The sequence below is a fragment of the Leuresthes tenuis genome, unplaced genomic scaffold (genome assembly GCF_036924035.1).
Source record: "Leuresthes tenuis unplaced genomic scaffold, fLeuTen1.0.hap1 SCAF_1, whole genome shotgun sequence".
Taxonomy (NCBI): domain Eukaryota; kingdom Metazoa; phylum Chordata; class Actinopteri; order Atheriniformes; family Atherinopsidae; genus Leuresthes; species Leuresthes tenuis.
Window position 1 is genome coordinate 11,840,665 of NW_027325355.1, and position 16,945 is coordinate 11,857,609.

Sequence of the window (16,945 nt, forward strand, 5' to 3'; positions counted from 1 at the left end):
AAATGAATAAGTAAAGTAAGTAAATGAGATCTTGTATGTGTCCAATGAGTGTGATCCTGACCGCATCAAAACCAGTCAAACTTCTGCTTAGTTCAGGTTAAATTGAAGGTTTAGCCAGTGGTGTTATTTATTTAGTCATTTACAAATCCTCTGAAAAGTAGATCATACACCAAATGAAGTTTGATTTATTCAAGCCTGCTCTTTAAAGTACAGAGCGATGTCACCTCCCAAACCCAACCCTGTCCCTGTTTCTGAAGGAGAGGAGGATGTTAGCGGAGGGCCCTGCTTAGAGTCCTGCTTCAGTAAACTACAGCAACCAAGTAAACCTGCGACACTTCTGCTGGGATCAAATTGATCTATGAGTGCTTAAAGGTTCAATAAAGAAAAACATGCAGCTGAAGCAAAATAAAACTTGAACCGAGAACTTACAAGAGAGGTTTTTAATGTTTTTATGCACATCAATCTTTACTTCATCGGCTCCCTCCATGGGATTAAAATCTGGAATATTTTTCTCATAAAAGGACAAAATGTCAAGGGTCAGAAATCACATTTATTTTTGTTTCACTCTGTAGGATCCATAAATGATTTATTACCAGCTCTGTTAGCATGAAGAGAATCCCCTTTTCTCCCAAAAAGATCCCAGGTGTTGCTCTTGAGGTGTTTTTGTAAGTTTATCACACCAGGTGGTGAAATGATAGAAGTCACTCTACAGTTGTTGTAGATTTCAGCTGAGATTCAAACTAAAAGACACATTTTGTGTCTGAAACTGTGAGAGACTGTTCAAGTCGGACTGAAAGCAGATTCAGAGGGTTGTGATTTGTTTGTTTTTCCACCCAAATTATGTGATAACTGTCAGACATGCAGCAGTGCTATGAAATCCACTTTAGAAGCTACAGTTATTGGACACAGTGAAAGCTGACCATCTTTGTGGCTCAGAGGAAAACTGAGCAAAAAAAGTTGTCAGTCTAAAGCTAAAATACAAAAGAATACTGCTCCTTTTGTGGAACAAAAGCTGTAAGTACCACTGCTGCGACTGAACTTGTGACATTATCACAGTTTACGCAGCTTCCTCAAACATGTATGTCTTGAGGTCTTTCCAAAATATATTTTTGACACTGATTTTCTGATGAAGTGCTTTGTTTTATTGCCACTTAAATGAAGCAAACAATGCCCACCAACGTTGATTTATCTTTATAATGTCTTGTGTTCTGTTTTAGGTGTTCATTCATTACAGATTGTCCAAATAGTGAAATATAAGTGAAAAGAGGCCCTAATATAAAGCAGAACTATTAATGATAAATGCCTTTAACCTGTTTTAGTTTCAATGAATGTGATCAACACTCTGTAATTGGTGTATTTAAGGTGATTTCTATAGTTTATTTTGATTTTTTTTGTGATATCTATCAAAGAATGATGTTTGGCGATTGGTTAATGTGTTAAAAATGCACATGGTGTCATGACGTTATCTTGATTAAAATCAGTTTTATTTAAAACTGGACTTGTTTTGTGGTATTTTACATAGGATCACAAACTCTCCACCTCCTTTTTTCAAGTGAAATTCATCTGCCAAAAGAAGAGGTAAATACTTTCTTGATAATGCCTGGATTTATCTATTTTTTGTTTTCTATTCATTTTTCAATTTTGTTGTCATGAATACTTGTAGCCACGATTGTTTAGTTCATACCTGATATTTGTAATGCAGACACAAACATTTTCATCTATATATCCTCTTGAAATCAGTCAAACAAATTATCCAGAACTGACCTGCTGGACCCTTAACCAGACACATATTTTGTTCTTGTATTATTTTAATTTGATATGGGTTTTAAGTGTCTGAGGGAAAAGAGAATGCATTGCTTTTATCAATGTTGCACACAACATCCTACTTTCTTTATATTTATATGATTAGAATAAGGGGATATTATTTATTGTATTTTCAGTTAACTTGTTGACTTTTCTAAATTTCAATTTATTTCTTGTCATAGACAAAATACTGTTATGTGTCGCAGAACCTGATACCTAAGATTTGTTTAAGATAAAACCCTAATTAACCCTTCGGTCAGCAGGTGGACATAATAAGCTAATTAAGTTACCATGTAATTTATTTCTTCAAATTAAACTCTGAAATATCATAAGCTAGTTTTAATAAATACCAACGACTACAGGCAATGTGAACTTGTCAAAAGTTTAAAACTGTATGTTTTTCCTTTGACTTAATATTGGGTCAAACGTTAAGATAATTGAGCATGCGCGGTCAAACGCAGTTTTAATTGCTATTAGCTTGCTGTGGTTTGACAGGGGAGCAAATAATTAACAACTGGCATGGAAAACTCATTTCGTGAGTTATTTTTTTACTACTTGAATCCATCTTCTCAGTATCTAGAAATACTATCAATCGTACAACTCGCATAACAATTGCCAAGATATATTTTTTGTGTTTAATGCAGCAGGACGATTGTGTATCGCCCAGTTAGCAAGCTAGCATGCTAACGTTAAACTCTTTCTGACTTTATTGGCTAACTGCGCATGTCTTAATTTATGTAACAGTTGTCGTGAGTGGTGACGTTGGTGGAGTCTTACGTCTGTTATCTTTTATTTTTACTAAATTATTAAATATTGTACTACGCTGAATTTCACATCCAGCTCGGTTGTTGAGAGAAGGGGCAATTTCACTTTTTATAGACCTAATATAAAAAATATATATTTGTCTGAACTAGAATTGACTACCCTTCAGTTAATGATTTGTAAATACTTTAGCTACACTTAGCTATGACTTAATCACAACATTGTGTATTTAGTGTTTATTTTAGGACCCTGTTTTATGGCTCATTGTCTATTGGTTGAATCCTGCAGTTACCTCTGTTCTCCACCAGGGGCCGATAGAGCTCTATAAGTTGTTTTACAACCTAACAAACAGCTCAGTGACTTTCACTTGATCATTTTCATGTCTAATCTGTTCACAGATTATAATTAAAACATGGGTTTAAGCCCCAGCTTTCGCTCGACATCAAGTCTGTTTGAGCCTCCTATTAGCTGGCTGGTAACGTAGTTGTGGGTGAAAGAGGTTACCAGTGTTAACAAACAACAAAGTTTACTCTACAAACCGGCAAACTGCCATTTGGTTGATATTTGGAAGCTAAGTTTGTCAACTGTTAATTATAACTGTTCCCAATGGAAAAGTGCTGAAGCTTTTAGTAAAGTCTGTGATTAGCATTTAGAATATTAGTGATGTCATGATGTTGTATCCAGCTGTGTGCCAGCCCACCTTACATCTGTTTGCTTTTCTGTTACTTTTCCTGCTCACATATACCTGTGTTTCCCAAATATATTAGGCAACCTATTTACAATACCAACATGATTTTTTGAACATCTTCTTTTCCTGCTCTTTTACCGGCAGATGTTACAACTGACTTTACTGCAGCTTCTCCAGTGAGTAACCAAGAGAACAAGGAGCAGCTGACAAGGACACAAATGTGAGTGAGACAAAAAAATCACAAGCAGGTTATTATGTAATGATGTGTAATGTAAAGATAAATATAACTGTACACATAGATGTAGCAGTCAAATCCCATAATTTCATGTTTCTGGAGTCAGACAGCAGTGCAGCCCATTAAAAATTAGATTCTGACTTTGTAACGTCCCTTTATGTCCCTGCAGTCTCTCTCCATGCTGAATATATAAACATACAGGCAGTAAACAGTTTAGAAGGTGCAGCACTTAGCTGTGATTTCTGTGCAGAGTTATAACTGTTATGGCTCAGATGTTTGTTACACGGTTGAATCCTGCAGGTATTTCTGTTCTCCACTAGAAATGGACTGAGCTGATTTATTTATTTATTTGTAGCACAAGTTTCTTGTTTACTTTGAATTCCAGCCTGACAAACAGATAAATGACTTATTTATTGATTCTTTACATATATGAAGATAAACATTCACTTTAAAGGTTATTAGGAACACCTTGTAGTGGTTCTTAAGTGTGTCGTGTACTTTTCAGCAAATAAAACCAAAAATCCCATAAGTCACCCAGTGCAGTTCCCACCCCAGAACAATAGGTGGCAGTGTGAACATTATCACGCTCCATACTGAGTCAGTTTCATGGCGCCACAAACAAAGAAAGAGGAAGCGCTAACTCTGTTAGCAGAAAAGAACCTGTGATCTGTGTGTTTTTATTCTTTTTTCTGGATGTCAGGTGTGTATTAAACAGTTTCCGGATGCTGTTTAAGTGAGATTTGGTTCACTTGAACTCCATGTTGGACCGTTGGTGGCTGCAGGGGGACAGATGGATGAAATAAGGGATTTCCTTCAGTTAGCCCAGTGGTTCTCAAACTTTTTCGTTCATTCCCCACTTTGGACAAGCGGGACTTTTCAACCCCACCTGGCCCCATCGTCCCAACACAATGCCAGTGAAATACGCCAAGCTTAACATTTTCAAGTAACATCATGCTGTATCTAAATTCTAACTCAATAACATCAAGACAAGATTGACAAGACAGGTGAGCAAGTGAACACAGCAAAGCTACAAGCTTAAAATGTTTCAATTTATTAAAGTAACATCAAGTAACATCCTGTTGTATCTAAATTCTAACAACATCAAATAACCGCAAGTTCAAAAATAAAGAAAAAAAGTGCAGCTGTGTCATAAGTTGCATCAAGTTAAAAAATAGAGAAAATAAAAGTGCCACTTTGCAATCTGTTAAAAAAAAGAAGAGAAATACATTTGGTGAACAGGTGAACATATGATTGTTATCCCTGCATTAGTGGCTGCGGTGAGCCTGTTTTGCATTGCACATCTTTTCAAAGCGGGGTTGCAGGCTTGATACCGCCACTCTCAAGTCATGCTCAATGTTCAGCTGAGATCTGTATTTTGTCTTCAGTGAAGCAACAGCTGAAAAGCCCATCTCACAGAGATATGTTGCAAAGGGAAGCAGAATGCACGCAGCTCTCTGCCCGATGGGTGGATACTCCCTCTCCACTCCAAACCAGAATTCACTCAGTCTGAGCCTTAAACCTCAGTCTCAGGGTGGAGTCAGATGTCATCTCAATAAACTGGTCCTCCTCAGCAGAGCTAAAATCAGCAGGTGCTGCAGGCAGAATATAAATAAATGAGCTTACTTGTCATTGCATAATAAACACAAATCTGTTTGCCAACAATCCATTCCAGTTAGTTGGTAGCAAACATCATAAATAAAATATCAAAATACCAACCTGCTGCATTGAATGGATCCATAACCCAGGCATACTGAGCACTGTTGATTGGGAAGTATTTTTGAAACAATCCTCTCAGGGAAGAGATGTGCTGCTTAATACATGGGATCACTGTGGTGGCTCCAGAATCAGTGGTTTCAGCAACTTCACTCAGGTTCTCAAAGACATCTATGTTTGGCTGATCGAGGCGCCTGCCCCATACCTCGAGCTTTCAGGAGAATGCTGTGACCTTGTCTGCCAGGTGAGGTAGGTGCTTGTCTTTGCCTTGAAGCTGAAGATTTAATTCATTCAGCTTGCCAAACACATCGCTGAGGTAGGCCAGTTTAAGCAGAAATTGTTCATCACAGAACTTGCTTGCAGCCTCATACATGTGCTCCTCCTCCAAGAACATCCGAATCTCTGCCCTGAGCTCAAAGACACGCGACAGCACTTTACCCCGGGAGAGCCACCTTGCTTCACTGTGAAACAGCACAGATGTGTGATCAGCTCCCATTTCCTCACAAAGTGCGGAGAACAGTCGCGCTTTCAGGGGTCGGATTTTGATCAAATTCACCACGCTCACAACTTCTGTCAAAACCTCATTTAGTTCAGGGCTGAGCTGTCTTGACGCGAGCGCTTCCCTGTGAATAACACAGTGCGTCCAGTGCGCATCTGGCGCAACCCTCTTTATTAGCGCCTGCAGCCCGTTTCTTGACCCTGCCATGGTCTGTGCGCCATCAGAGCAAAAGCCCACACAGTTTTCCCATTTAAGATGGTGTTCTTTGAGGTAACTGTCCATGATCTTAAACAGCTCATCAGCTGTGGCTCTATTTTTTTATGTATTTGCAAAAGAGCAACTCCTCGCACAGTGACTCGCAATTCACAAAGCGCACGTACGAGATGAACAGGCAGTCTTTATTGCTGTCAGTAGCTTCGTCCACTTGTAATGCAAAACGACTTTCTTTTAATTTTTCTATGAGTTGGTCCTCAAGATCACTTGAAATGTCCCCTATACGTCTCGCAATTGTGTCGTTTGACAGTGGGACAGCTTTTAATTTAGCTGCGCTTGTCTCGTCAAGCATAACTGACACCATGTCTAAAGCAGCGGGGAGAATGAGCTGCTCAGCAATTGTGTGTGGTTTTTTGCATTGTGCAATTCTGTATGCAACTCTATATGAAGCCATCTGTGCTTTACCGTTTACTGATGCAGCTTTTATCATGCGATTCTCCTGTTGACGGTATTCTGCCAGTTTTCTTTGAAAGAAATCAATGGGTTTATTGACGTGACTGGGGTGTGTGGTCTCTAGGTGTCTTCTTAATTTGTTGGGTCTCATGCTGTCTGCTGCTAGCGGTTTAAGACACAGAACACACATGGGTCTCTCCTCTGCCCCCACCGCCGTTGCCGTGAATCCAAGAGCAAGATACCCTTCATCATATTTCCTTTTTGGTTGGCTTTTTGGTTGATGAGGCCCGTCTGGTTTGTGTCTCTCTGCTGGCGCTGGTTCGACAACTTTTGTGGTCCGTGTCACAAATTTATCCATGTTGTTATTGCCTCCGCTCGTCTGCTACCCATCGGCGCGAAAGTTTCCCTCCCACAAACGGCTTCTGTCCAATCCTACGTTAGCAACCGTAACTATGCACAAGAGTCCAGTCAAGCTTTCGGCAAATGTTGAGTTCCTTTCGTTTGAACTTCGCCAACGTTTAATCAGGTGAATGTATCTTTCAAAAAGCTTATTGTAAAAAAAATTATAAAGATAGGCATAAAAGGGAAATATTTCCTCCCGTTTGGCGCGCCCCACCTGTCACGTCTCTATTCCCCACCAGTAGGGCGCGCCCCACACTTTGAGAACCGCGGAGTTAGCCTGTTGTGCACATAAACAGCACTGCATTATGGGAAATAAGAAGTATGTTTTTAAAATGTTAAATGTTACATTATTTCACTCTTTTTTTTTAACAAACCTGCTTCCTCTGTACATATATGTAGAATCCCAGCCTCTGTAACCTCTGGTGTAGTTAGCTTATAGACTGTTAGCACCGTCAGTGTGCTCAGTATGGGTGTGAGTGACTCACCCCTCAGTGAGCTGAACAACTCATACTTACTTGGCAGGGGAGATACCATGATCAAGAAGATGGTTCTCCCAAGGTGAGGCTCAGCCATTGCACTGAAGCTATTCTGACCTTTGTGAATTCCCCAAATGTGGGAATGTTAACTGATTAATTTCTGGTAGTGGGGGACTGTGTTTGCGCTCTCCCCTGATAAACTTGTTCAAAGAAAAATATAAATTCTGAGAGCATATGGTAGTAACACTTACATGGAACAGTTTTTCAAATCAGTTTACATCGGTTCAATCTTCATTCTTTACTTGTTTTTTTTACTGAATTCAACTTGTTTTTACTTTTAATGGCATCAGATCACAACAAATATTAATTGTTGGGGAGACTGGAGCAGGGAAAAGCTCCAGTGGAAACAGCATCCTGGGAAGAGATGAATTCACTGCAGAGATCAGTCCTCAGGTAACACAGAAGCTCCACTCTGCTTTGGGATTTTAGCTTTTAACTGCAGAACTGTTCATATACAAGCTGAACCAGAGGAAAGTGGAGTTGAAAGATGAGACTATTGTGTGAATTAGTTGTTCACGTATGTTTTTAAAATGTGTTCAACTGTCGACTTTATGACTTTATGTTTATGCATTTAGCTTTTATCCAAAGCAACTTACAAATGAGGATATAACGATGCAGCTAACAGCAAAGCTAACAATAAGCTACATAGAAGGAACACCATTAGCCAGGCTCTGTCAGAGGTGACAGTGTAGAAATGGAGTGCAGGCATAGAGGGAAGCACAGTTTAAGTGGCAGATTAAATTTATACACCTGAACAGGGACTTGAACCCTGGATCCTCAAATTAGACGTCTGATGCTCTGCCGACTGAGCTGAAGCAGGGTAGCAGTAGTCTGTATTTGAGGCGGAAGAAGAGGGAAAAGGGGGAAGGAGAAAAATGAAGGAAAAGAAGACGTTTTGAGAAAATGAGTGAGGGAAAAAAATGGAAGGAACTTGTAGTTATTTGTGTTTCTGCTGTCCATTTCAAGTAAAAGCAGACAGTCTGGTGTATTCATTTGAGAAATCTAACCTAACATGACACTCTGCTGTAGAATAGTGTAGGAGGCTCTCGATCCAAAGGTCGCTGGTTCGATTCCATCATTGGACATGAGACAAACTTTTACCAAGTGTTATCAAATGTAATTTTTAAATTTCTGAATTGAGTACTGCAACAATGTAGTCGTCTTCTATGAATGAGTTGAAAAAAACTGAAGACACTCACTGAAATGTAACAAATTTATTACTAATTTCACACACACACAAACACTCAGAAACACGTGTGAAATTAAACCTGAAGCAATAAAAACAGGAATAAATTAAATTCAAAATAGAAAAAATAAATGACAAATAACAAATAAAGTAAAAGCAATAAATGAACAAATATAGAAAATAATTAAATTTAGGAAACATTACAACAAGAGCAACAAGAGTACAATAATAACAATAAAATAGAATGAATAAATAAATGATAAATACCAAAATAAAATACATACAATAAATAAACAAAAAATGGAAAATATTTAAAGTTATTAATTTCTTTCTTTATTAAGTAATTTAGAACAAGAAACAATATAAAATAGAATAAAAAGATAACTAAAACAAAACAAAATAAATACAATAAATTAACAAAAGAAACTAATTAGAACAGTAAATTAAGACATTTTTTTTCTTTAAAACTATTTACATGCATATTGACATGTAAAGAATGATCTGAAACACTTTTTTTTCCTCCCTCTTTCTCCTCATCTCCTGCATCCATTCTTCCAGAGACATTCTGTTATTTTTGGGACAGTATATATTCCCATAATACTGCCCATGACCATTTTCTTTTATGCGCGGCAGGTGGCACTGACGGCATTAGTTTTTTTCCACTGTGCGGGTGCACTTACGCTCTCCGGGTTGGCGGAGGTGAGGGCAGGGGACCAGACGGCACAATCTGTTTGTTTCCAGTTGGGATGACAAACACAACTGGCACAATGAAGGGGCTTAAAAGTACAGGAGCTGGAGGTGGTGGCTGACTGAACACCTGCCTCTGAGCTGCTGACTTCTGCTTATCCACTGCCTGTCCAGCTGTACTCTGGGGAGTCAGGCAGGTTGACCCCTTGCAGCAGAATGCTACTGTCCTGCCTCTTCAGCCTCTTATTGCACCACTGAGTCAGTGTTGTTTGATTGCACTACTCTGCAGTTGTTTGATCAAGTGTTTCCCAGGATTTTAGGAGACTGTGGTGGGAGAGTCTCCGACCCTCGGGGGTTTTAATGTGTGTGTACGTTTTTAAGCCTGATGGATCACACTTAAGTGCATTTTGAGACCATGGATATAAATTGCTGTATATGAACATACGTTGATAAATAAGAACTTACAAAGGCATATCAGAAGTATTTTAAATTTAATTCAGAATAAAACAATACCAAAAACTAACTCAGTTGCTGAAGTTTATTAGGGAGGTCTGATTTCACCTAAAAATGAAGATAACTGCAATTAATCAAAAGGAATGAAAGCAGGAGGTGCCTTTGGAACACACATTTTGTACCCTAGTCTGGTTATGTATCCAGTTCCCTGTAAATGGATTAAATATTAGGCACACCACTCAGAAACTCTGGTCATGCCATTTTGCCTTACTCCATTCATTGTGGAGAAGTCTCTCTCACAGTTTACCCTGGAAACTGGGATGACCAGCGCAACTGCTGCCAAGTGGCTCAGCAGGGGGTAGATTTGTCCCCATTCATCCCACTCACTTGCCAGGAGAGTCACAACTTCAGATTGGTTCTTGTCCTAGAAAAAAATATTTTAGAGAGATGTTGATTATTTATATTGCACAAGTTTTGTCTTGATCTTGAATTGAATAATTAAGTTATTTAAAGTTGGAGATACATCAAAAAAGTGTTTATTTAAATCAGGAGGGGAGAACATACATTAAAAAGCCGGTGCACCCGGTGGAAAGCGACCGACGCCGCAGGCCGTGGAGAAGCCATTCCACAGCGTGGGTGGAGCCCGTAGAAATATACCGTTTTTTCACGACCATACGGCGCACCGTACTAAAAGGCGCAGTCTCAGTGGTGTGCCGTTACTGTGTTTTTAACACACATAAGGCGCACCTAATTATAGGGCGTGAGTTTTATATACAATCCACACAAGCATACAAGTTTTTGTATTTAAAAATAGATCGGGAGCAAAACTGAGTTTGTTTGTGCTTTATTTAAAACACGGTTGAACAAGCAAGTGTGCGTCATAACTCAAACCCATCGAAGTCTTCATCTTCTGTTTCTGCATTGAACAGCTGTGCTAAATCTCCATCAAACATGCCAGGTTCACTGTCTTCACTGTAAAAGCCGTGTGGCTCCTCGGAAATGATGCCGGCTTTTGCGAAAGCTCGAACAACAGTGCTAGCAGACACGTTAGCCCAAGCATCTACAATCCACTCACAAGCTGTGGCGTAACTTGCCCGGCGTTGCCTTCCACCCTTAGTGAAACTATGGTCTCCATCAGTCATCCATTGCTCCCACGCCGCTCGCAGTCTGACTTTGAACGCCCGATTCACACCGATGTCCAGCGGTTGGAGTTCCTTTGTCAGGCCTCCCGGAATGATAGCAAGCTCAGAGTTCGTTTGCTTAACTTGTGTTTTCACATCGGCTGTGAGATGGGCACGCATAGAGTCACAGATCAACAGCGATGGCGATGCGTGGAAAAAACCACCTGGTCTTCTTACATACACCTCCCGCAGCCACTCTTTCATCATTTCCTCATCCATCCAGCCCTTTTCATTTGCCTTACTGATAACTCCAGCTGGAAACTTCTCTTTAGGCAAAGTCTTTCTCTTAAAAATCACCATAGGCGGCAGTTTCTGTCCATTAGCATGGCAGCCTAGCACAACAGTAAAAGAAGACTTCTCGTACCCCGTTGTGCGTATCGCTACCGCGCTGGTCCCAGTCTTCTCCACAGTGTGACTCACCGTGATGTCGAAAGTCCATATCCATCATCCATATTAGTGATGTGGCTGGGCTGGATGTGTTTATCGGTGATATGTTTAAAGCAGTAGGAGCGGAAGCTGGCCAGCTTTTCATTATAATCCGCTGGAAGTTTCTGCGCTACTGTAGTCCTGGTCCGGATGGAAAAATGGCACCGTTTCATGAAACGAAAGCACCAAGACGGACCTCCTTGGAAATGTTCGATTTTCATTTCTTCTGCTAGCGTTGCCGCTTTAAGTCGAATGGTGACCGTCGAAACGCTTCTCCCACTCGTTCTTTGCTCGATGATCCACTGCTCGAGTCTTTCCTCCAACTTGGGCCACCTCTCCTTATTTCCACGGAAACTCAGCTGCGTCTTCTTCACCTGTCGGAGCTCGTTTTCCAGCTTCCTCCACTTGCGAACCATCGATCCGTTGATCTTAAATTCTCTCGCGGCTGCTCGATTCCCATGTTCCTCCGCGTAGTTGATGGCCTTCAGTTTAAACACACACCCCTGTACATTTATATAGCGGTACAATCAACGCTCCCACTTCACCCTTTAACGTTCTCATGGTGTTCTCTACTATGTCCGCCTTACAACAACACTCCTGCGCAGGAGTGAGACACTGTCTGACAGGGCGTACTGCACTATAAGGCGCGCTGCACATTTTGAAGAAAATCTAAAACTTTTATGTGCGCCTTATGGTCGTGAAAATACGGTACAGTCCCTGTGTTTTAATTCCCGACTCGGAAACTCTCGAAAACTGCTGAGTTGGTGACACACAAGCCACGGTAACCTCATGTCATAAGTTAGGAAATCAGTCAGTGGGTCTGGATCAAAAGGAGCTGACAGCACTGGGTAGAGGGATGAGATAAATGGGGAGAAATAGCAGGAAATCAGCACCATGGAGGGCAGAAAGTTCGACTTGGTTTGATGAGATCAACAACATAGCCCACTGCTCCATTATCCAACTTGATGGCTTACTCTCTGCATGGGACTATTGCCCAAAAAAGAAGTTGCACTTACCTCAGAGTCAGACCCCCGCTCCGCAGTCCCGCTCCAGTGTCGTTGGAATCTGGGTCGCGCCAAATGCGTCAAGAAAAAAGTGACGTCTATGAGCGGGACGGGTGCAGTAATTAGCGCGCATTCTTCCTCTCGCTTGGTTACGGGCGGTAAGAAAGTACAGCTGTGGAATGGTCTGATAGACTGACAGATCTTTTTTTATTGTTATTGTTTTTCTCTTTCTCTCTCTCTCTCTAAACTTGTCTTCAGTCCAATCTCCCGTCCTGAGCGAGCCTGAGCGACTGTGGAAAGGAACGACTCCCTTTTAACAGGAAGAAACCTCTGGCAGGACCAGACTCAGGAAGGGTGGCCACCCGCCTCAACCAGCTGGGGTTTGACTACTCAAAAGCCTGCACACCCAGGCCATTTTCTCTCAAACATGGTAGAAACACTACTTTCCAAAAGAATGATTAAAATGGACTTTTTGATGATTAACATCAACTAAAAAATGATAATGGATAAATCTATCTATTATTTGTCTGTTGGAATTCTCAACAGTAGGCACGGCAACAGTTTCCGTAGTGTAGCGGTTATCACATTTGCCTCACACGCGGAAGGTCTTTGCTTGCTCCAACTCTGTTTATTTCATTCTTGTGTGTAGATGTATGACTGCACGTTACTGATGGCAACATCAACATATTCATAATTATGGATAGGAGGGAGCCTCATCTGCTATTCTTGACATGCTGGAAAGAAAACAGCAAATGTTCTGCATCAGTACAGAATGTGTTGCTTGACTGTTGCGCCCATATTAAGAATACAAGCTGTAAGAGCACTGCAGAAAAATTGACCAAAAAAACACTTTGCTTTAAACCTTTATATTGTCAAGGATTTGCATGACTAAGAGCATAGTTTGCCTGTGGAAGGGGTTCCATGGTGTAAAGGTCAGCACTCTGGACTTTGAATCCAGAGTTCAAATCTCAGTGGAACCTTCAGGTGTGCGCTGTCATGGTTGTGTTCTGGAAAGAAGATGAGTGGATGAGGTTAGTCAGTTGTCCAGTCACACCAGAGTGTGTTATTGACCAATTCCAAAGAGAGGGCTTAAATTGGTTAATGTTGAAAAGGTGGAACATTCAGCTGAGAGGGTCTTTGCTATTTACCTTCTCACTGGGTGTCACTAATTTAATCTATTTGGTTTCTTCTTCACTAAAGGGAAAACAGGATAGGGAGGAAAAGGCTGAGCCAAACCAAACTCATCTTTGGGCCAAGCAGCAAGAAGAGGAGCAGTGATAGAGGGAGAGCAAGTACTATAAAAGGAAGAGACTATGCCAGACCTGTGTACGTTTTAAAAGTCAGATGTATAATGCAGGATAATTGAAGTATTGTGTAAGATTATAATAGAAATGTGTTCAAAAGCTGGTTTTCCTTAACAAGAGTGAACAGATTAGGCACGATCATCAACATGATAGTGTAATAGGGCTTGGGTATCTATTTTAAATACTGAAGGAAATATGAAGCATTTGTATATATTATCCCTCTGTCCCAGGACAGTTCATTCCTTTTTATTCCTAATCCATGACTTGATGAAATTCATTCTCCAGTTTTACATTGTAACTCATTTGCAAATCATTTAGGATGAGGCTGATGTTCTCTGATAACAAACAAAACAAATAAACCTAAAAGTCATTCTGATGTTGTTTTTGTTCCTTTAGAACTCTGAAAATGGCCAGATTTAAATAATGGAATTAAAAAAATTTCCAGGGGAGCCCCGAACCCGACTAGAAGTTCTGACTCATGACCTCAGTATTTTTTGGGCCTCTGCATCTAAAACCTCACTCAGGTAAAAGAATCAAAGTGTCATCAGCAACATTTACTAACACTTCCACCAGTAAAAGTATTTATTCTGCAGAGCAGCTCTCAGTGTTTGCTATTATATATAGATATAGATATAAAGTTGCCTGTTCGACAGTTTAAAGTGGCGGCACGTGCACTTTTTCTATCTGGCCTCAGTAAATCTCGGTAATTTATTCATTTGTGTTTGGAAAACATTGGAAACTTTATTTCTGAGCCCACATCAGTGGGTTCTGGTTGTTAACACATAGATGAGGAGACAGTTCAGTGTGTGAGGATAAAAGCAGAGGAGAACCTGGGACATCTGAGCAGATCTGGGATCAGCACCTTGGATATCAGCAGGGATTCTTAGGAAGGAAGGAAATGGGATGAATCTGCAGACTGCAGGAAGATCTGTTAACAGTCTGCAGACTAATGTGAGACAATAATATTTGTGTGTGTTTGGTATCCAGAAGAATTCAGACAGATGAAGTCACTGTGAGCTGAGCAGTGCTGGAAGATGATATGACAGAGTGACCTAAATGAGGTTTGTGTGTGCGCTCATTTCCAGTCTTTGACAAAGATTGAAAAGTGAATTTATTTGAGTGATTTCCTTCCTGATGTGAAGTATGTCATGAAGCTGTCCGTGTTGAGTGAGCAGCAGCGCCTCCTGCAGGTGTAAAAAGCTTACAGCACCTGGTATTCCCAGGCGGTCTCCCATCCAAGTACTAACCAGGCCCGACCCTGCTTAGCGTCCGAGATCAGACGAGATCGGGCGTGTTCAGGGTGGTATGACCTGACTTCTAACATATAATGTAACTGTTTAAAAATGAGCAATTTGTGATGATTTCATCTAACTAAGCAGCCTCGGTCTCTCTGTGTGACGCTGAACACAAAACTACACACAGGGAACAGAAGAGGTCGACAGACACTAAGTTATCTGAGAGTCTCACTTTCAGCTGCAGAGAACCAACACGAGAGAGAAGAACATGTGCAGGATCAGCATCAGCCTCTCAAGCCAATTAGGTGAAAAACTAAAAGAAACATATGGTTCAAGCAGCTATATAATAGATATTTGTTACGGTGACTTTTGCTTACGGCCACACCACCCTGAACATCCCGATCTCGAAAGCTAAGCAGGGGGCCTGGTTAGTATTTGGATGGGAGACCGGCTGGGAATACCAGGTGCTGTAAGCTTTTTCTCTTTTCTCTACAACCTGCAGGGGGCGCTGACACACTTCACATCCACAATCAAATCAATTCACCAGAAAGCTTCTTTTTTTAAACAAATTCTCCAGAAACTGGAAGTGATCAATGCTGGATCATCACTGGAATCACACAGTCTTAAAGTGGAGCTTCTTCTTCTTATGTTTCTATGCAGCTGAACACTCACATCATGATGATGACTGACGTGTGTAGAAATCCTGCTCTTCAGCACATTTAATTTCACATCCAACAAGGTTTAAAGTTCCCATTTTTCAGCTTTGATGCTGCTTCCACATCTCTTATTGTCTGTAATGCAGCTTCAGCTGTTATTTGATGTCTTTTGTTGAAACATGTGATCACCTCATGACACATCAGGAAGTTGATCAGCTTCAGCTGCTGCTGATTTGTTGGCAGACGCCTCAGTTTCTCTTTGGCTCTCAGTTTGCTGGTTCCTGGATTTCCTGGATCTGTTGACATGTCCCAGGTACTTGTTGTGTTTGATCCTCATACATTTAACTTTGTCCTTAGAAAGGATGAGTTCCAAAAAGGGAAACAGGGACTGCTTTTGCATTTGACACAGCCTATATCATGCCAATGTTCATTTGGGGCTGCAGTTTTTGCTTTAGTTTCAGACTTGTTATTAGACTGGAATGTTGAGGAGTTTCTGTGACAGATAGGCTCCAGTCCCCCTGAAACCATGATTTAAAGAAAGTGGAAGGATGGAAAGTTTTGGGGACATTTATTCATTCATTCCACTTCAGCATTTCTGTTTCAGGGAAGATTCCAACTTTAATGACATTTTTTTTTTTTATCAGATTTAATGTTAAGTTATCCTGAAGAAAATGAATATGACCACTTACAAAACAATAATGGACTTTTAAATCAGTTTTTCAAAGAGGTAAGTTATGGTTGAAATTTCTTATGGCTTTGATTTAGATTCAGTTTGATGGTCAGTTCACCTCCAGACGGTGCAACTTACCCCCTGACCCGGATCAGCTTAGCCCTAACCTGGGGCAAACAGGAAGCCTTTAGCTTATAATTCACTTATAAAAGGTGACAGTGGTGTAGATCCTTTACAAGCACTGATGCCACACTGAGAAATATTCAACTCCCAGTAAAAGTTCTGCATCTAAAACCTCACTCCTCCAGAAGAATTGAGACAGATGAAGTCACTGTGAGCTGAGCAGTGCTGGAAGATGAAATGACAGAGTGACCTAAATGAGTTTTATGTGTGCGCTCATTTCCAGTCTTTGACAAAGATTGAAAAGTGAATTTATTTGACTGATTTCCTTCCTGATGTGAAGTATGTCAAGAAGCTGTCCGTGTTGAGTGAGCAGCAGCGCCTCCTGCAGGTGTAAAAAGCTTACAGCACCTGGTATTCCCAGGCGGTCTCCCATCCAAGTACTAACCAGGCCCGACCCTGCTTAGCTTCCGAGATCGGACGAGATCGGGCGTGTTCAGGGTGGTATGGCCGTAAGCGAGAGAATCAGTCACAAATCAGCTTTATATAGATGCTGAAACAACATCTATCACTGTGTTCTGACTTCTAGAATATAATGTAACTGTTTAAAAATTAGCAATTTGTGATGATTTCATCTAACTAAGCAGCCTCGCTCTCTCTGTGTGACGCTGAACACAAAACTACACACAGGGAACAGAAGAGGTCGACAGACACAAAGT

At 40.7% G+C, this 16,945-nt stretch overlaps 1 protein-coding gene, 2 non-coding genes and 1 pseudogene across 3 annotated transcripts in view; 2 read left to right on the forward strand and 2 right to left on the reverse strand.

The window, feature by feature from the left end:
- The window catches only part of LOC140291556 (NLR family CARD domain-containing protein 3-like), a 157,380-nt gene that overhangs the window by 80,098 nt on the left and 60,337 nt on the right, over nt 1-16,945 (forward strand). The gene's annotated exons all lie outside the window — the stretch shown is intronic.
- LOC140297507 (U1 spliceosomal RNA) lies at nt 7,276-7,439 on the forward strand. Its single transcript, XR_011913235.1, has one exon. It is a non-coding gene; the product is annotated as a U1 spliceosomal RNA (small nuclear RNA).
- Nucleotides 14,744-14,863, reverse strand: LOC140301016 (5S ribosomal RNA; annotated as a pseudogene).
- Nucleotides 16,626-16,744, reverse strand: LOC140304564 (5S ribosomal RNA). Its single transcript, XR_011915276.1, has one exon. It is a non-coding gene; the product is annotated as a 5S ribosomal RNA (ribosomal RNA).